Here is a 21,258-nt window from a genome sequence, read left to right on the forward strand (position 1 = left end):
GTATGGTTTAGTGGCTTTATTAAAAGAGAACATTCTCTCAGGTGAGTGCAGCAGAAATGCAAAACCAGGAGCTTGGCACCAGTGTACAGTGTGACATCCAGACTCTAGTGGTCTCACTGTTGTCCCCCATGCAGTGTTTACAGTCACACAGTACATAAGTGGCCGCTGGGCCACGACCACCCTGATCCTAAACTCATTCTCTGACATTAGCGAGTTTCCACCTCACAAAGCTAAAATGAGACCTTGAGACTTCATGCTTGACAACACCATGCCATGACATTTTCTGAAAGCCTCAGTAAACTCCAGCCTTTCAAATCTGTGTAGTAACTCCTGGAATCTGGGACTAGTAATGGTGGTAGTTTTTTTTTTAAAGGTCAGTGAACATAAAATGCATTTTTTTTTATCACTCAATGCTTTCCTTGTGTCCTCCAGGCAATAAAAGTTTCATTTATGGCATTCAAATTTAGAGAACCCCTCCCAGTTGACCATGTTGGACACCAGCAGAACATGTGTCCAGCAGTTAGCCGACACTAGAGAGCCCTGAAGTGAAGAGACAGGAGACTCGGCTGTCTTGTCTTTCCTGTTGAAGAAGATGGTGATGATCTTTGACTCCATCAAGAAAAATAATGACAAGAACTGCTTTGTGAGACTGTCAGCTCACCACGTGCAGTGTCCCACCGTGACACCATGATTTGCAATGGCGTCCTGGCTGTCTAACAAAGAGCCAGGCTAATGGGACTTTCAGGGGTTAGGCCTAACCAGGTATCTGGGCTTCTGCCCATTTCATTTAGTTCATCATTTAATTTATTGTAGGCATCCCAATGTGGCCTCTGGCATTAAAGAGAACATAATACTACAGAATGTTCAACTTGAAAAAGAATTTGGCATTGCTCAAAGGTTTGGAGGACAATTACAACCCTCATAAAAACAGAAAACGATACATAAATCTTTTCTACAGGAAAGTGTTGGCTTATTTCTCAAAATGTTTCTATTACTTAATAATATGAGTATCAGAGCCTTTGTTCAGCACATAATGTTCAGGATAATTTGGTAGACATGAACTAAAGATACTTTAAACAACTTGCTTTTATCACAATTCAATTTTCTTCCTCTATTCAGGCTAGTGACATTCATTTAGTGACTGTGTGGTGGGAACATTTCTTTGCATGTAATATACAGAACCACTCAAGTGTAGTCTGTTTTGGATCATTATTCATCTCTTTGGGCTTTCTTGGATGGAACAAACAGAGTCCAGTTAACAGCCCCAAGTCAAAAATATCTGAAAAGCATAATTCGCCTTATATGTATTATTTAAAAATGCCTTATTTTTGGATGTGCTTTAGAGAATGATTTACAATAGAGAGTTAGTATGAAACATTAGCAACTTGTGTTTGTATTTTGGGGAGAGAGGAGAGAGAGAGAACACAGTTAGGAAGAACTCCTTGTGGAGGGTTTCCGTGAAAACTTCTGCTCTTAAGGAGTGTAAAGAGAGGCTACATCTAACCATACCAGTTATGTATGTTATCTCTAATCTCTAGAGCCAGCATGCTCCTTCTGTGTGCTGTTCCTGGCTGTGGCCTTTAGTGTGTCCTCATCTGAACTGACATTCTCACCCTACTTGGCCAGACCAAAAGTGACCTCTTAAAGAAAATTCTTCGACAGAAGAAACACTCAAGGAAACATGAAAAGATACAAGAGACACAGGAGAGATTAAAAAACCAAAAACAGATAAAAGAGCCAGCCTCTGTGTTAGGGAACAAGCAAGCAAGAAAGCACTTTTATTGGTGCTGGAGAGATACAAAAGAGAACCCCAAGCAGTAGAAGAACATGGATCAGTAATGATATCACAGTCCCAGGCTCCAATCCTGTGGCTGTCCCCTTTACCGGTGATGCGACCTCCCGGAATAAATTATATTATCTCCCTGGCTCTTACTTCGCATGCATACCTGGCACATCCTGCATCCATTCATCAAGTGTATTTTGGGCACCTCAGCTGCAGCAGTACACCGCCGTGCATTGGAGCTCTCCGAGGTTGTCTAGACGCGGCTAGACTCGTGACCTAGAGCCCGTGTGAGAACCTGTGTGGTCACTCAGCAGTGTCTAGCAAAGAAGAACAGTCAGATGGCATCTCTTCCCATTTCTGTTTGGCTTCTCTGCCTTCAGGGGAAAGGGGGAATCCAGACATGACTGAAGAGTGTAGTGAACTAAGTCATTATTAATTGCCTTCCGAACTGAAGCACCTATCAGGAACTGTCACAGTCTGGACTGTGACCAGTTAGAGATAGAATTCTATGGAATCTGCACCGGGCTGAGTCACCACACATGTGCTCTTACTTTGGCATTGCCAGGAACCTTCTGCTCTTCAACGGTTTTCTTGATCTCTGTGGGAGTCGTTTCTCTTAGTGGCACAGTAAGTTCATTAGGTGAGCTCTCTTCTTCTGATCCTACTGATTCTATGTTCATAGCACACGGGGTGTGTGTGTGTGTGTGCATCTATCTGCATGTCTGTCTGTAGGTAGATAGGTGAGCCACAAATTGATATTGGGTATTTTCTGCCATTGCTCTCCAGCTTGTGTTTTGAGACAAGGTCTCTCAGTGAACTCATAACTCAACATTTGGGCTAGAATGGCTATGCAGCCACTCTCTGAGGTTGGTTCCTCATTGCAGCCATTACAGACATGTAAAAGCGGGCCCAGCTTTTACTTGTGTGCCGAGAATCCAAACTTATGCTTGTCAGCGATTGCTTTACTGTCTGAGCACTCTCTCCATCTGTGACTGCATTTCCTGTTTTCCTTCTTCAGCCAGTGTTAGGTGTGTGTTTTTCTATCAGCCAGTGTTAGGTGTGTGTTTTTCTATCAGCCAGTGTTAGGTGTGTGCATTTCTATCAGCCAGTGTTAGGTGTGTGCTTTTCTGTCTGTCAGAGTTAGGTGTATTTTATTTTATTTTTTCTTTTTCCATATTTGGTCTTCCTAAATGAGAAGGATTTGGCTTCGGTTTTTAAAACTTGATCTGGTTGCTTAGCATGCCTCTTCCTAATAACTTTCCTATCAGGACAGATAACAGAGGAGAGAGAAGTGGAAGGAAGAAGGGATAACTGGCTGTACATTGTGTCTCCTTGACGAAAGGGCAGGAAACTGAGTTCCGTGTTCTTTTGTGAGAATGCACGAGACCGAGGACATTATTTCCAAACATTGTTAACCAATTGCTGCCTTAATTTATAGCCACAGTCCTTAAGGCAAATGATATAACAGTAAAAACCAAAACTGGAAGGGACATTAATGGTCCTTTGGGAATCTGCAAAGCTGAAGCCCTAGACTGAGAAGAGAGAGGCTCTTTGTCAGCATGTGCCACTGACCAGCAGTCAGGCTGGACCATGCGTTCAGATCCCAGCACAGACCTCCTCTGTCACTATTACACAGCAGCTTATTCTCATGGTCTATTCTTCACGCTTATTTAAGCCTCTTAGGTGACCAAACAGCACATGTCTCCATTTATGGTAAAAATCATCCATCCCTCGGTTTCCTCATCATAAAGTCTGTTAGCCTTAAAAGGATGCCCCCAGTATCCCCGTTACTGAAAACTCTATTTTCTAGTCTTCCATGTATCATAGAAGTTCTAAGAAAATCTGAGATGCCGTGACTGCTCTTATTTCCACAGACCTCTTGTAATTTTATTGTTTCTTAATAAACGTAACAATCATTTCACACAGACTTTAATGATTCACAGTAGCACAGACACTGTGTATGTTAGTCTCTGTCACGGTAACAAAACGCCTGAGGTGACAACTGAAAAAGAAGAAAGGTTTATGTTTCTCACTCTTGGAGGTTTCACCACACGGCCATTGACTCCATTCTTTTGGGTCTCGTGAGGCAGGCAGGGTATTATGATGGGAGCAGCAGGCAGAGAGAGCCTTCACCCCATGGCCAGAGTGAATGAGGGACAGAGGAAGAGTTGAGAGTCCCCTAATCCCTTCAAGGGCATGCTCCTAATGACCTAATTCACTTCCACTCAACCCCATCTCTTAAAGGTTCCTCTGTCACCCAGCAATGCCATGGGCTGGGGACCATGGCTTCAACAAATGGGCCTCTGGAGGAGTATTTAAGATATAAACTTTAGTATAGTGTCAGGCACTTTCCTGGAGAGCAGTTGTTGTTTTCCTCCATATTCCAGAGAGAAACTTGGAGATTTACACAGTTTTGTGCTTCTGTGGACATTCAGGTGAATTGAAAAGTCGTCTAAAAGATGAAGCCACATGGTCTCATTGCAGAGTCTGTGTCTTTCGACATTGTGTGGTCCCCTGCACCTTGCTTCCTCCAGACTCCTGTACCACTCCCTCGGTGTGCAATCTTCCTTTATACTTTATATACTGGTCTATTGTCAATTCCCTATCTCTTTACAGCCCTAAGCCCTGTTGATTCTGAATGCCAGCCCTGTCCTTTGTCTCCAAGTCCAGATTTCTGAGCAGTTTCCGTTGCCTTGAACACACTGTGCTTACTGATCCTCCCTGATCCTAGTTGAAGAACCTCTTCCTGGCTTTCTTTCCCATCTACCTGCCTGTAGTTCTGTCTAGATGTTCGTGCAGGTGGTTCACAGTTCACTCAAGACCAGGTAGTCCCTTGGGTGGACAGTGGAGGGAGGGGATCGTTAAAGGCGTTTTTTTAAGTTTTCTGGGAGACATCCTAGCTCTAGGTCAGAAGTACAGAGCTGAATACTGAAGACGTTTTGGATAACAGTTACCTGTAAACAGGTAAGAAGTGTTTTTCCCCCTATGGAAAATACCACGCTTTTTTACAAGGACAGATGGCATCTTCTTCCCTTTGGGCATTCATGGACACACTTTTGTCGAAAAGAAAGCTGAGAGATAATATTGGAAAGAGACAACATGCTTTGTGAGAGGGCCTTCCAGCCTCCATTCTGCGTCTGTAAAGACAGCCGCGAGGACACGCTCTTACAGTACGAGAAAAGCAAGCCCACAGCAGTTTCTGAAAGTTCCAATGACCCAGTGCATCCAGCTACAGTAATCGCTTGAAAAGGAAACCAAGACAAAAATTTGGAAGGAATCTCTCTCCACTCCCTAGTTTCCAGCTGCTCGGCTATCTTTGGTTTAAACAGTGCTATTTCTGTCAGGGTACAGCATCTCTTTGTTTCTTTGAAGCCTGGGCTTTGCTTTGCTTGGAAGTGTTCATCTGGTTTTCACTCCCTTCCTCTCTTATCCATAATTTTTTTGTTGTTGTTTTCAAATAAGCCTTTCACTTTGTACAACATTTTTTTTTGCTTCCCGATATTATTTGTCTCTTGCTCATAGGATGTTCTTTGCCATCTAATTTTAGATCACACATAATGCCTGAGAAGCAGCCTCTCTTTTGGAGGAATAAACACCATGGTTAAGATGTCACTTCTCATAAATCAGCATTGGAGAAGATGAAGACAGCTGTGGTCGGGGAGTGGGGGCCAGGAACTCACAAAGTCTGACCCTTTCAAAGTCGACTTAATCCTCCCTCTTATCCCTGTCTACTGCAGTCTTGGAGAGTGGAAGGGCCCTCTTTAACATGAAGAAATGAGCTTTTGCATTGTTTGCCTTTGTCACAACAACAAAAGCGCTGGAAAATTCCAATTAATTAGCAAGCCTTGGGCTAATGAAAGAATAAAACTGAAAGAGAAATGCTCTGAGCTCTCAGAGAGGCGTAAGCATGTGAGCACAATGCTGATTTCAAATATTTGGGGCTGTTTGTATAATTTTCCCAGGGTTGGCCTTCCTGAGCCTCACGGCGATAAGACGCGAGAGACAAGAACAAGGATTTGTCAGAGTTAGGCTGCAATAACACGACTGGCTTTTAAGGACAGTAAGTGACCCACCGTCGTTTGAAGAAGGCAGTTAAATGTGAGCTCACACACTCAGGGAAATTAGAACCAGAGAGAAGAGCTTTGTGCGTTTGTATTTAGAGGAAGACACAAGGATTAGGTGAATGTGAAGAAGATTATGAATTAAGTTTAAAATTTAATTATTAGGAAGGGCCAGGAAATCGCTACACTATTGTAAAACTGATTGAAGATTTGTACCTAATAAGGCTACAGACATGGACAATGATGAAAACCTCCGAAATCACTCCTTTGTTGTCTTCATATTTTATGCAAATTATTATTATCATTATCATTATTATTAGTAATCATCTCATCTCAAAATCACTACAATCTAACATACTGATTGTGCCTGTTCTGGGCATCCTTCGTCATTCTTCAACAGCGCTGTGAGACTGTAGACATTCTGTGTTGATGTGTTTAAAGATTTTCACTTTGTGTTTGTGCTTGAGGATTTTTTTTCCAACTCTACTTTCTTCATAAAGAACATGGAGGATGACGAAGCTCCTAAATGGCGGCTCAACATGGATTAGTGATGGATCCAGGTTTGAATCTTGGCAGCCGACTTTCGGTGTCCTCAGTCTGTCCTACCTTGCTATGCTGGCTATGGAATACAGTTCAACTGTGACGGTAGAAATCAGGCCAGAGAGGTTAGATGCTACCAAATGGAACTTGAAGCCCGTGAGTTGGCGGCTTTATCCTCGTCTTGTTGTCCACTTGCTTCTATCATCATGGGCTAATCACTCCTCATTCCTGGCACGTCTGTTTCTTAAACAAGCTTGTCCTTGGATGATAGCTAAGATATTTTCAGGTTCTAGCATACCACCGAGTGAGGAAGGGGGTAAAAGAAAGGACTTTTGGGGCTTGCAAGTGCTTGTGTACTCTTGAAATGCATTAGATCCAAGTTCTAAGCATATCTACATTCAAAGTACTTTAGATGGTAGGACTTGGTGTCTTTCTCATGATGATAATGGCATTGCATGTGTAGAGTTTCTCACATGGTGCATGGATGTTTCTCATAGCTAACCCATCTGGGTGGGGAGTGTTGGGTAGAGGCTCTCTTCTGAGGGAACTGGGTTAATAGAAGAGATTAATTGATGAAAAATCTCTTGATATGACTGCATAGATATGTTTGCGTGGCTGAACATCGGATGATTGGCATAACTGGTGAAATGAGGAAGCTCTGGTGGGTCTCCTGTTAGTTTAGCTCACTGAGTTATTTACTTTTCCTCATTTTTTTACCCCTTGGTTATTTGTCTGAAAATGTTTTTCAGAGGCTTTGGGAAAGGTGACTTAGAAATGATGTGGTTATATGCCGGTTGACCATACTGTGTCCCACCACCCAGAGGTTCATGCCTTAAGTTTCAGAATATGATTTTAGTTTCAAATAGTCTTTGTGACATTGTTTAGTTAAAAGATGATACCATGCTGGATCGAGATGTTACCTAATACAAGGATGGTTATTCTAAAAAGGAGGGAAGTTTAGACACAGGCACAGAAATAAGAATGCCACCGACTACAGAAGACACAGAATGGAAGATGATGTGTTGACAGAGGGAGAGACTGGAGAGATGTGAGGAAGGAGGGAGCAAGGCTGCCAGCAATTTCTGGATGCCAGGATGAAGTAAGAAAGAATCCCTTAGAGCCTTGAGAGAATGTCCAGCAAACAGATTGATCTAGGGCTTCTGGAACTCCTCGGGAATAACGTTCTGTTGCTCATGTTGCCTGCTGGGCTAAGCCTCGGAACACTTAACATAGCAAGACGGATACCTTGCCTTCTATGGGTTTGGAAGACAGTGAGAAAGACAAGTGGACATCAAGAGAAACAAAGGGAAAAGATGAAGGGGGTATCCAGTGTCATCGTGGTCCCATGTTCTGGGGCATGCGGAAGTTCTTTTTCCTTGGTGTATACTCAGAACAAGTGTTTGGAATTGACAAGACAGAATTTGATGAAAGAGACTTACAATCTTACAGTGTTTGACTTTCATAAAGTCAGTATACTTTAAGTAACAAGGATTATTCCCACAGTGACTGTTAGGAGAAGGACCTTACTTCTCAGCTGTTTAAGTAAGCTTGCGACTCCATCTGCATGATCCCAGAAACAAACAAAAGAAAGCTATTCGTGAATATTAACTTACCTGTAGAGGAGACTGGAAAGCACCAAGTTCCTTAGACTTTCAGACTTTTGTTTGGAAATGGGGATACATCTTGAAATCCTAATGAGAAATGAGTCTCAGCCATCTCGGAGGTAACAACTTTGCGGAAAGCAACCGTGATAGACAATAAGACACAGCCGTCAAGCAGGCTTGGGCTCTGCAGACTCAGTTTGTCCCAGAAAAGCTCCGAGTGAAGACAGCTCGTGAATTCTGTCATCAGGCTGTGCGGCCCGTATCGCATGTCACTTCGCTTTGTTTTTAACATGTGGCTCAAGCCCCGCCAGACCTGCTGCTGTGTGGGAGATGTACTTTCTGACAAAATAAGGCATTTTCCTGGCATCAGACCCCTTTGGAATTTTTACTGGTGTGCATAAATCCAGCAAGCTTGTGTTTCCCACACATATCCAATGTAGTCACTCTGGCTTTGTAGATTTATAATGGTCTTGAAGCCTGTCAGAGCCAACCTGGTGAGGTGGTCTTGAGGCCTGTCAGAGCCAACCTGGTGAAGTCTTCATCATTACCAAAAGTTATTTAGAGGAAATGAAACCAGGCGCCATCCATCCATTATTCAGAATTTGCCTCTTATCTACCACAGGCAAAGCAGATAGGCCAAATTTGGAAGTACTGAAATGTGTTTTCGCATGGAAATGAAAGTGCTCCTAACAGGCTGTCCCTCTTTCCTCCTTCTCACCATCCATCATGATAACAAAGCTCGCTGCGAGAGTTCATTTATGTTACTCTGTGTTTAGAGACTTGATGATGGTGATGATGATGACAGCGATAGCTTGATTGTGAATATTAGTGTTCATTTTTGGCTATCCACTAGTGGTCGAGTTGAAGTACTCCTTAAATAAACACCAGGGCAAGAGAAAGCAACTCTGAGCTTCCTTTGGAAACCCTTTCTGCTTGTGCTCTGAGCTCCTACTCCTTGCCTCCTAAACATGTTTTCCTGTTGGCCACTCGAAGGATCAGTGAAACCACATGGACAACCTCACAGCACAACCCATTGTCCCTGGTGTGAAAATAGATATAACGGCCTTCTCCAGCATGTAAGGGGCTCTTGTGAGTTAGCATTATATATAAAGAATAAAGGGTGCTATGCTCCAGTGGACTGAGAAAAGTAAGAAAGTATACAGAATGATAGAAAAGTCTGCCGGGTGTATCATCCAGCGCTTTGGGTGATGGTCCACTGGGGTCCTTCATAGAACCCACATTAGGGACTATGTAGTAGGTATGGGACTATGTGCTAGAGATACGGACTCCAGCGAATGCAAGCTATATTCTGTAGAGTTGAGTCGGGCAGATTTATCCTGCACCTCTGCTTCCGCTTCTGCGTACCTTCCTTATGGGCTTCCTGCTTATTAGGTCAAGTCAGTTTAACATTATGGTCTTTTTACTTAGGCACTGTCTATTCTTGTGACTTTCCCCTCCTCCCCTAAGTTCTTTCACAGCTGTTTTCCCCTCTATTTTCAGCTCAGATTATGAACCACAAGTTTTACCTGCCACTCGCCCTACAGTCGCCATTCCACCCATGCGTGGCATTTCCTTTATGGAACTTACCTTTGTTTGAAATGGTCTTTCTCGTTTGTCCATTTTCTTGCTTTAGTGAGTGCCTCTTCTGTACTGTACTGCACGGAAGTGGCCGGGGAGGGATCTTTATCCCCAGCAGTGCTTTTTTAGGTGAATGAATGGATGGAAGAGTGAATGACTGACCTGTAGGGAACATGTGAGCCACAGGCAAGGAACTGAGTGACAAATTCGGCACATAAGCAGGTTAAGGGTGTCATTACAGAATGGACAAGCGAATGGCCTGGGAGGCAAGAGAAGTAGAAGGTCCTGTTCATGTGCCAATGCTCTTTCTTGTTGCTCCTGACCTCCCTGTTCAGACACACCTGCCCTGGAATCCAGTGATCAGTCCAGACAACTTTCTGCTAGGGTGGGTGTTCATAGCCCAGCAACTGACCCCTGCCCTCTTTGGAAAAATTGAAAATGCAAAGAAAACATGATTATTGAAAACAGTCTGTCGTGCTGTGGAAAGTCGCTAAAAGTTTCTTTCCAATGAGAAGGAATTTAGAATTGATGTAATGGAGAAAAGGAGCTTATGAAACATAAGTAGGCATTCTTGACAAAATAAAAATAGAAGCTTAAAAGATGCATCGTTTTTGGAAGAGAAAAGAAAGGCTTTTTCCCTTCTACTGTAAGAAAATATGTGTGGATGAGGCATGCATGTTAAACTATAGAATAAAATTTGCATATTACTTCAGGGTACTGCAGCCATGGCAGTTGGGCTTTGTCAGCCCTGATAGACACACTTGCAATATACACACCCATTAACAAGATTATCGCTTGAAGAGACAGTCATATTTCTGCTGAAAATGTTCTTCTTTTTTGAGGATAAAATTTATTGATACTTAATGAAGCGTGAGGTGTCTAAATGAACCATGAAAGCAATAGCTAAACTAATTAACTGCAGATAAAGCCTCCCAGAATACATATGTGATGTAGGCTGTGTGCTTATCAATCGTGCCTGGTTACACTGACATCTTTGATAACACGCTCCTTATACATGCTTTGGGGTAGCAAAGTCTCCTGTCGTGCACGCGCTACAGGAAGAAACATTCATTTAGATTTCTGTAAATATGGATAGGATCTTTAAGTCAAGCGCTATGGGGTTTATAGGTTATAATTTGGTAGCGTCTAGAGAGTAACGACAATGTATTATTTCCACACACTTGATTTAAGTTTCTATGTTGTTTCCTTCAGGGATAAATTACTCCCTGGTTCTAAAAATACTCATTTTCCTACTTCCTTTTCTCCCCTGTCCCAAAGAGAGACCAAGGGTGCTAAAAGACCCAGTGTGAATGTTTTCTTGTACAATAGGAGCCTTGTACAACATGTAGACCCTTTTCAACTGTATACAAAAATAACTCTACGAGTGTTAGCTAGAAGGTATGCAAAATCAAGTCCTGCCTTGACAGCAAGCCGTGCCAGTTTGTGAGGCAGGCGACTTAAATAAATAGAGTGATTAATAATGCTGACCTTTACCAGTTCAGCCATTGTCTCCCTGGTGGGTGAGTGTCTTAGGCATATGCACTTACTCCCGCAGGTACTGCAGATCGAGTTTTCAGCAAGTGGATTATGATCCTGCAGGTACTTTTCTCAAAACATTCACTTACAAATGAAGAAATGCAAGAGGCATCAAGACCTGTAGGATTCGCTAGAGGCAGTAGGCAGCATGCTCACATATGTTTGCACATAGTTTTATCAGCTTGGTTGTACATCAGTAGTTCCTAAGGGCTTGAAAATACCTAAGTGATTCTCCTCCAGAGTTTCTGATTTAGGGTGGGGCCTAAGAATGTTCGTGTCTAGTAAATTGCATGATGATGCTGAAGCTGTTGGCTCCGACACTAAACCCTGTGGACTACTGTGGAAGCTAAAGCGGAGACGGGCAGTTTTCAGGACCTTCTTTGGTAAAGTCGTGACCATGTAGTAGAGGTGCGGTTTGTCTCACATGCATTACAAATTTTTGTTCATATGTATGCCTTTATGTGGGTTTGTGCAGGTGACTACAGAGGCCAGAAGGTGGCATCAGATTCCCTCTAGCAGTGGAGTTACAGGCGGTGGTTGTGTGCCATGTGCCATCCCATGTGGATGCTAAGAACTGAAATGGAGCCTTCCATAAAAGCAGCATGTGCTCATTACCACTGAGCCGTGTCTCTAACTCCTTGTCTCAGACATTTTCTAGATGCCCAGTCTTTTCTGTTTCTTTCCTAAAGAGTGCTTCTGTTCTTTTCTAAGGTATCCAGGCCTTCCTCACAGATAAGAGCATTTTCACAAACCATTATATGAGTTTTCTTAGGATGACACAAAGAAATGTCTGTTCACCCTAAAATGGGAAAGCAAAGCGACATTTCTGTCCAAATCCAGTTTGATGGACTGATGAGTTTATTTCGGGGTTTCTTACATGATCACGGGTGACTCAAAGGTTAGACCAATAGCAAGTTTGTCAACTTACAGAAGATTAAGCCACTGAAGAATCCCATCCATAGCATGGATGACTGTTAAAGAACTGGACGGCTGAAGAGTCCTCTGGGCAACTCAGGAGCTGCTCCAGGACCTAGGGTGCTCCTGCTTCCAGTGGAGCATGATGTGGAGGAGAAGCTCTGGTGAGGGTCTCATGGAGAAGGTTTGAGAGCTTCTTCAGCCTTGTCAATGAGCATGATCCCAGGAGGGTCTCATGGCAGTATTCGGCAGCTTTCTTCCAAGATGGCAGTGGTCTTGTCCAGTCTGAAGGAAACAGACTCACCACTGCAGTATATAGGGCTACCCTTCACAAGGACATTAGGTGGAGCTCAGAAGAAGGTATTTCAGATCGTTCTTGGTGGGTTGAAGGCTGTAGGGACATACAATTCAGGTCGGAACTTACTTTAGCCATAGGATCCACGTAATCCGCCTGCTCCTGAAGTATCTGTGCTCCAGCCACCTCACAAATGGTAACACTTTTGCTTCCCATTTCTCTATACCTAACCCAGCACTCTTACCTACTATACAGTGTTCCTTGTACTCAGAGAAACGATAAAGGTGTGGAACTCTGCACCTCTATCCTCCTGTTCACTGGGAACAGTGCTACATCTTATGCTCACCCGGAATCCTTCCCTCTGCCGGGTTCACCTCACCTGTTGATGTGGTGGGCCTCATATGCTGCTTAATATATTGAGAGACTGCCAGGTGGTGGCGGCATATGCCTTTAAACCCAGCTCTTGGGAGGCAGAGGCAGGCGGATCTCAGTGAGTTTGAGGCTAGCCTGGTCTACCAAGTGAGTTCCAGGACAGCTGGTACTGTTATACAGAGAAATCCCGTCTCGAAAAACCAACCAAACAAATAAATAAAATAAAAATCTGAGCGACCAACAGCAAATAGGGATGGAAGGGACACTGCACTGGGAAGGACTGAGACCCAGTTAGAGAGTGAGGAGAAAGGAGGACTCTTCTTTCTAAGGGAATGCTGGGAACAATTTATTATTCTCATGTGGGAGAGTAGAAGAGTGAAGGGAGACTTCAGTATGGGGCCAGGCCTGTGTGTGTTTTTATTTATTTATTTATTTTGAAACAAGGCCTAGTATACCTGCTGGTGTGTGACATGACATCCTCCTGCCTCAGCTTCCGGTGTGCTGAGAATATAGGTATGTGGCACCATGCCTGGTTGGACTTGAGTTTTGAAAGTCCTGCTCCATCTTAAACTGGAATGGTAGATTCTGGGATTTATTTGGGTTATGCATAATTAAACACGCTAATAGATCTAGGTCTGCTGAGGTAGTTCAGAGGGTGAAGGCGTTTACTGACCAGCCCAATGACTCAGGTTTCATCTCAAGAATCCCCGTGGTTGAAAGAATGAGCTGACTCCAGCAAATTGTCCTCTGACTTCCATATGTGGGAAATATATAAATAAAAGCAGTAGAAACAAAACATTACGTTTTTAATGTTGAGTTGTAGGGAACAATGATCTGAAATCCTGGTTTTCAAAGCAGAGTTACAAAGTACTTTACCATTCGGGAACTAGATACAGTTGCTTAGCTTGCACCCCATCTACTGGATCAGACACTTTGCAGAGCGTCAGCGGTCTGGGTCTGTGTTTTTCCAAGCCGTCCAGCATGCTTTGAGAGGCAGGGGATGGGGGAACCTTCTGAAGGAACAGCAGCCATTCTGACTGATCAAGAGCCACAAACCCAGGAAGACTTCTGGTGGGTAATATCTTATTAGTTTGTAACGTCCTCGTGTGCTAATTACTGCATATCTGAGGCCATGCTCTTACGATTCTGTTCTGTGTTAACTTTTAAGGAGTCCTTTTTAACCTCTTGTGACATACAACATACCTCCCTGTAATTAAATATCAGTAACAGAGAAGCTGAGACTGCATTAAACTGTAAGATAGTTTAGAATCAACATAGTTTGCTATTTTTATTTTTCACTTTTTGGAATGTTTTTGGAATAGTTTGCTATTTTTATTTTTCACTTTTTGGAATCTATAGTTGTGTCTTCATGGAAACACTGTAGCATTGCTTATATTACATGCTGTTCCTGGGAATTAAACATTTTTGGAATTATGTTTTTGAAATCTATAATTGATAGTATATGAGAAACTTATTGTTCATGTCACTTATGTTGTGCCCTGTCACTGTATTTAATTTTATTATTTTTATAGTCATTTTTAGGAAATCCTGTTGGGTTGTTTGGGTAGGTGGCTCTTCGGAAATTTAATTGGACAAGAAGAGTAAATGTGATGCTGCTTCGGAGAAAGTTTAAGCTGGTAACCATTTAATCCGTTGTCTTCATGGTTAGAGCAGTTGTTTACACCATCCCCATTCCACACGAAGCAGGAGTGCACCGCAGACTAGATACCTCCCTCTCCTTCATCCTGCGTTCTTTCACTGCATCTTCAGCAGCCGGTCCTGCCTTGACTTTTTCCAAAGCTAGGAGCTCCATACTGCACAGAGTCCCCTGTCCCTTCTGATTGCTAGAAAGTTCTTTCTGTGGTTGAGCTGCAGTTCTGTTTTCTGGGGTCTGGTGTGTCCTTAGAAGGATAGAGGAGAAAAAGTTTTGTCGGGTTTCTAGATGTCATATTGGAGGTTCTGATGACTATGAAGAGATCTGTGTTACTTGTGGGTGGACTGAGTGAGAGAAAGGTTTTGGGAGGGGTTGAAACTCTTGGTTTCTGTTTTCATGGCATCTCTTAAAGAGTTGTTGAACAGAACTGAATGTTATGTGATGTTTTTACGTTTGCTAGGCCTATGAGTAAGCATTTGTCTTAAGGACAGCTGAGCATCTTCACCCCAAATGCCCATTTTCTGTCTCTACCAGGGCTGTGCATGCTGGAGTAAGAGCAGGTTAACTAGGGACAGTTGCTTCTGATGCTTCATTACCAGGCGAGGTCTCTGTGCCAGGGGGCTCCGTCCAAACTCATTGACACAGTGAGGAGCACTTCCATTATTTCAGACTCCTGAAGGCAGAGCTTTTCTTTAGCGCAAAGACAAAGCAAGCGAGGCCACAAAGCAGAGGAATCCCCTCGTCTGTAACTGCTAATTGAACGATTGTTCTGCAGTTCTTATGATGCCAGGAAACAAGAGCCCTCTAGCCTCGCCCACTGCTTGTAAACTTCCTTTGAGATGGAAATCTTTTTAAAAAATTATGCTGTCAAGTTTGATATGCTCAAACGAAACCTTTTCTCTGCTTCTTAGCAAGGGGCTTGCTGTTCTCGAGTAACCTCAGCGTTGGCTCCGTGGCACATTTACATCTGGCAGAGGAGGAAGCCTGCCCTTTTTCTGATGAAGCCTGCGGTTCTACTCCAACTCCAGGTTTAAGAACATAGGAGCAAATTCGCCCTGGATATCTTCTTATAAAATGTTGACGTAAAGCAATCTCAGTTCCCCTTGCCTCTACAGGGGCAGACACTTGTCTGATCTGGGGGAGTGAGGCTTTGAATTCTTTGGGTTTGAAGACAAAAGGAGGAGGGAGAAATCTTTCTGGGACACCTTTCAGAGCGCATGAGTACACTTAAATAGACTGACCTTCAGACACAGCTGTGATGGAGGGGACTCTGGTATTGCATTATTTCTCTTGTCCCATCCCGTCCTCTCTACTCATGCCCTTCCTACGCTAGCTCTCTCCCTCTCACGAACACGTCTAAACCCACGCTTGCTAGGTAGAGTCAACTGTCTGTTCTCTTCACTATTTTGGTGGAAAAAGACGTTTTTAATGCCTCCGAAGTGTTGCCCCCGTAAACCCCCTTGTAATTTGCAGCCAGTAGAAGAAGAAAGCAGGTTCCCGTGGGTGCCAGGGAACTTGGGTTTTTGTATATGGACTCGCTCTGCTATGAATTATTTGGTTAGGCGGTTACTCTACCTCTGTGTATTTGCGTTGTAATGCCTGTTAAACAAAGAAGTTGTATACGTTGTAGCTAATCTTTCTTCCTGGTACATTACATTTGTAATTTGGAGTCTAATGGGAGCAGGGACACATCTGTTTCTCATAGGGAAACCCTTATAATTGTTTTTTTTCTCTTGCTAATTCTAGTTTAAAGGTAGTTTTTTAAGGTTATAAGAGTCTAAGGTTTTTCAGATGTGAGCTGCAGGAATGAAGGGAAATTAGCATTTGTTGAGCATTCGGTTTATACGGGGCCAGGAGCTAGCTAGTTAGTTATATGATGTCATCAAGCTGGTTGAGGTGATCCGGCCAAATTCATTCAGTGACATAGCCACAGATCGAATTAGACTCGGTGACTTTGCTGTGGCAAGGTCTTCTGGCCTCTGTGTTGCTAAGCCAGCCTACCCTTGTACCCACGCTTCTGTCTTCCTTGTGGTAGTGTTTAGCTGGATAGTGAAAGGCAAGAATGTTGCTGTTGGCCAGGGGAAGTCTCTGAGTGGTCAGATGCTACTCTTGCTGTTACATAGCCGTAGTTCTGCACGGTGAATACAAACCTGCCGAGGGAGAAGTTTTTAAAAGACCTTTAGGCTGACTGTACATGTAGTGTTTCCAAGCTATGTTGACCGGTTTAGAAACTGGTTTTATAAAAGGTCAGGTTTGTATTGGAAGTTGTTCGATTAACAATATTTTCTATTTACTTCTTACTATTGCTTGGTACACTCACTGTGTTCGTGCAGGGGTGTGCATGTGGCATAGATGTTTGTAGGGTGCTGAATCCTTGTAAGTTGTGTACACTCAAGACTCCAGAATGAGCAAGTCTTTTCTATGGAAAAACTTAGGAGGATGTGTATTTTCATGGGCTGTTCTAAATATCACATCGTTGTCACGTCCTCCTCCTCCTCCTCCTCCTCCTCCTCCACCACCCCCACCTCCTCTCATTGGTATCCCAACAATTTTTTTTTTTAAAAAAAACCTTATTTACTAATCATTTCATGCTACAATTCTGTTGACTTATTTCACCACTGGCACGAGGCAGTTGGATTCTGAATGAGTGAATGAATGAAGAAATAAATGTGGCGTAATGTATCGGAAATTCCCGAAAGTAAGACAGATTGCATACTAGACAGCACCGTGTTCCGCAGAGGTTATACTTGTGGTAATCTGTCTATGGACCTGACACCATAGATCCTCCCTGCTGCTCCAGAGTAGTTAGAAATGTTCCTGCCCGTTGACCATACATAGAAGCTGCCGGTTGAAGGTTGAGTGTGTTTGGGCTATCTCAAAGAAGCCTGGGGTTCTGACTACCTTCTGCCCTTTCCACGTGGAGGCGCTTGTTCAGTTGTGTCAAAATTTCGGCTCATACACAAATTCATGTGCATTTCACACTTGGGCTACTTGGCTTCTATATTGGCTATTTTTATGTCGGCTTGATACAGACTAAAGTCATCTGAGAGGAGGAAACCTCAGTGGAGAAAAACACCTCCAGATCAGGCTATAAGCAAGCACGCAGGACAGTTTTTAAATTAGTGATTGATAGGGAGGGCCCAGCCCATTGTGGTCGTTGCCATCCCTGAACTGGTGGTCCTGGGTTCTATAAGGAGGTGAGCTATGCTAGGTGTGGTGGCGCACACCTTTCATCCCAGCACTCAGGAGGCAGAGGCAGGCAGATCTCTGAGTTTGAGGCCAACCTGGTCTACAAGAGCTTGTTCCAGGATAGGGTCTAAAGCTACAGGAAAACCCTGTCTCGAAAAGCAAACAAACAAACAAAGAAAAAACAAAACATAACAAAAAGAAAGCTGCCTAACCAAGCCAGGAAGAGCTACCCAGCAAGCATCACCCCTCCATGGTCTCTGCATCAGCTCGTGCTTCCTGGTTCCTGCCCTGTTTGAGTTCCTTAATGCTGGGCAATGATGTGGAAGTGTAAGCTAAAATAAATAAACCCTGTCTTCCCCAAGTTGCTTTTGGTCTTGGTGTTTCGTTAGAGCAATAGCAACCCTAAGATAGCTAAGATAGCTTCAAATTCTCACTCTCAGCAAGTACTGTGCTCTCTGAGCCCTGGGTTTGCGCCTCCGCGAAACGGGATGATAACCCCGAGAGCTGGAGAGGTAGTTAAAGCAGACAGCCGTCAAGCAAGCCTTCTGCTAACATCAGTTCTTATTTTTACCACAGAAATGAACGATTATTGTTGGTAGAAGTTACATTATTAGAACATGTCTTCATATGCTGCCAGCTAGTAAACCTCTTTATGTCCCCTGTGGGTCCTCTGTTAAGAAGGGAAAGGGACAGGGAGGTTCACTTTATGCCTGTTTCCACAAAGGGCTTCACAGGAAAGGTGATGAGTCAAAGGCTTCAGAAAGCGCTGCATCAGTGGGACCTGTGGGTTCCTGAGGTGTGGAGTGCGTACGTGGGGAATGACTGCCACAATGAGGTTAGAAATGGCTGGGGTAACTAGCAGAGGCTGCCCAGAGCTGTGCCACCCCCACTGGGCATCTCAGCCAGCGTCCCATTTCACTTTTATTTTTCATACCATTTTAAATAATAAAATCTCATTCTCGTTTTGCCCTTTACTCATTGACTTGTACTAAAACATGCTCCAGGCATGGGCTGGCCATCTCCTGAACATGGACATTAGTGATTGCCTGTCCTCTGCAGGAAGCTGTGGCCTGGACCAGGGGTTGGAGAGTGGGAATTTAGCCCTGTGGGCAGACTATGCATAGTCTCTGTTCTCGCCTACTTACTAGTTAAGGGGGAAGGAAACATAGAGCTATATACAGTAGATCAATAACTTAGTAAAAGATGTATTAAAACAGTGCTACGTAGGGGATAGAAGAGGGGGGGATGCACTTTGAACTTGGAATACAAGGCAGGAGCCTGGAAAACTCATTGCAAGGAAGGGGTGACAATAGTTGTTCTTCATTGGTGGGACTATGGAGGTATTGGGGATGGGCTAGCCACAGATTCAGGAGGGCCCCAGCGGGAGTGGGTATGGGGGGTGGGGCTGTGGTGAGATGTTAGATATGGCTGTGAGTGCAGAAGGAAACGGATGCAGCCAGACCTCACCCCCAAATCAGCTGTAATTAGTAAGATTTTTTTTTTTTCCTGAAGCCATTTTCTCTATAGCAAGAAGTGGGAGGGAGAATTAGATGGTCAGGCATTCCCAGCCTTAGGGTTAAATGTTAACTTCTTGGTACAGTTAACAACTAACTCAGTCTTTTCTGAGAGAGAGAGAGAGAGAGAGAGAGAGAGAGGGAGAACCTAATGCCGCATTAACTATCTCGCTTTAAAACAAAGCATGTTTATGTGGCTGCCTGTTTTCGACTTAAGAGGCTCGTAGCTCTCGCCGAACTGAGTGCACATTTGAACAACAGACTGTAGAAGCATCTTTGTGAATCCCCCATGTGTCCTCTGCAGGCTTTGCAGACAGTTAGCTATTTTAGAAGACATTCCCAGTTCACCCATTAGAAAATTATGGGTTTTATTTGTATAAACTCAGCAGCTAAAATGGGATTTGCAGAAAGGTGGGTGAGCTCACCGCAGTCGGCTCTGACCCAGGCAAGTTAATGACCTGCCCAGCATTGTTCCCGCCGGTCTGTACTGGCTGACTTCACCAGCAGTTCCACTTGAAGGGGGGAGACATTGTTTTTAGCGCTGCATTCCGGCAGGAGCTCTCTGCTACTGGCCTCTTAGCAGTCCCTAAATGTGCACGCTGCCTGTAATTTATAAAACCTTAGAGCAAAGTGGCCCTGGGAATGTATGCATAGTACGCCCGGCAGCCTTCTGAGACCCCCAGCAAACAGTGAGATGTAAACACCTCTATACCCAATCCTGTACCCAAGCTGACACTGCCTGAGGAAACCCCACTGTGGGAGGACCTCTTACTGCCAGTACTTTGCAGTGCAGTGGCTAAGGAGCATGAATAATTTAAGCATGCGCGAGGTGCCTTTGCTGATGACTGATACTGTTCATAAAGAGTGATGGTAATGTATAGAATGAAGGTAGGTAGAGGAAGGGGCATGGGATTGCAGTTCATATGTGCTGTAAATATGAAATATGTGGGATGCTGACTTTTTAAAACTTTTGAAGATACTACCTGCATATTTTGTAGATACCTGAAGTATCTACATTTTGATTTTGATGAAATAATGATGGGCCAAAGGAGATTAATTGCAGTGGGCTTAAAAGTTTTAAGTATTGGGAATTAAGATAGGTTGGCTGGAAAGCATAGAGAAAACGCTTTTAATTTGGTGTGCGATTGAAGTGAAGTACTTGACACACAGTCAACTGGAGAAAGAAGGGCAGCGTAGTTTTTAAAAGTCAAAGGGAACATTGTTTGGAATGAATACAAAGTCAAGCCTTGGTATCTGTATCAAAGCATCCCAGTGTACCCCGTAAATCAGCCTTGTTATTATGTGTCAGTTCGGAAACATCCTGACACATTCCTTCTGGCCTGTTGTGAGGCGCTATTGAATTATCTTTTCCTCTGCTATTTATCTAGAGAACGGTTTAGTCTCTTTATGAGACACATTAAAGACAGAAGGGAACCCATCTGATAAAGAAGTGTTGGAGGCGAGCATTCTGGAGCGCTCCATCCTTGCTGCAGAGAAAGAGAAGCCAGTGCCAGGGATTGTGTCCACAGCTGCTAACGCAGAAATCCGTTTGCCAGGCCCAGGTGACTTGGATAAGACTTCATTCTTTGGTGTCTGTGAACGCATTCTTGGGAGGATTGCTGCTGGGTAGTGTTGCATGTCAGAGATGAGGGAGGGTTAGTTATTAACCCTGCAGAGAGGGGAGAGAGGGGCAATGGGCAGCTGCTGGAATGAGGAAAGGACCCGGCCGAAACATTTCCAAAAGGTCTTTTTGTTGTTTATACTTGTTAATTATTAATATTAATTATTGATGAAAAACGGTTTTGAGTTACATGCCACACATTGTTTGGGAATGAATTATCACACTTCTTATCTGGAACTAGAGTAGATATTGAACTCTTTCAAGTAATCCATATTTATTCATTTAGCAAGATTTTTCAACTTCCTTTGAACGCTAAAGACAAGGATGTTTGAGGTGTTGGCTTGAGGAGTCTGTTTTATGGGCCTACACGCATTTCCCCCTCGGCCTTGGGTGACTTCTAACACTAAGCAGCACACTAAGAACTGAATTAGTCCAAAGAAAGGCAACAATTTAAAGAGGAACCAGGTACAAAGTAGCTATCTCTTATGCGACAGGTGGTTTGTGGGAGGTAGCATTGCTACTTTAGTTGAGCAATGGTCTCCCTTGTTTAAGCCCTTTCAGGCAGGGCCTCTGGTCATCTCAGTCTCAGGACGAAC

General features: G+C 43.6%; 1 protein-coding gene across 4 annotated transcripts in view; it reads left to right on the plus strand.

Moving 5' to 3' along the window:
• Nucleotides 1–21,258, plus strand: part of Glis3 (GLIS family zinc finger 3) — a 417,572-nt gene that overhangs the window by 97,181 nt on the left and 299,133 nt on the right. Inside the window, exon 1 of one of the 4 annotated variants that reach the window (XM_041661241.1) lies at nt 13,677–13,755. The exons of the other annotated variants lie outside the window; for them this stretch is intronic. The gene's annotated coding sequence lies outside the window, so the exon portion shown is untranslated. Of the gene's footprint in view, nt 1–13,676; nt 13,756–21,258 lie in introns of those variants that run through there. 4 annotated transcript variants of the gene reach the window in all.

This window comes from Microtus oregoni, unplaced genomic scaffold (assembly GCF_018167655.1).
Source record: "Microtus oregoni isolate MIOR12 unplaced genomic scaffold, Mior012 000012F_ref0000307, whole genome shotgun sequence".
Classification (NCBI taxonomy): domain Eukaryota; kingdom Metazoa; phylum Chordata; class Mammalia; order Rodentia; family Cricetidae; genus Microtus; species Microtus oregoni.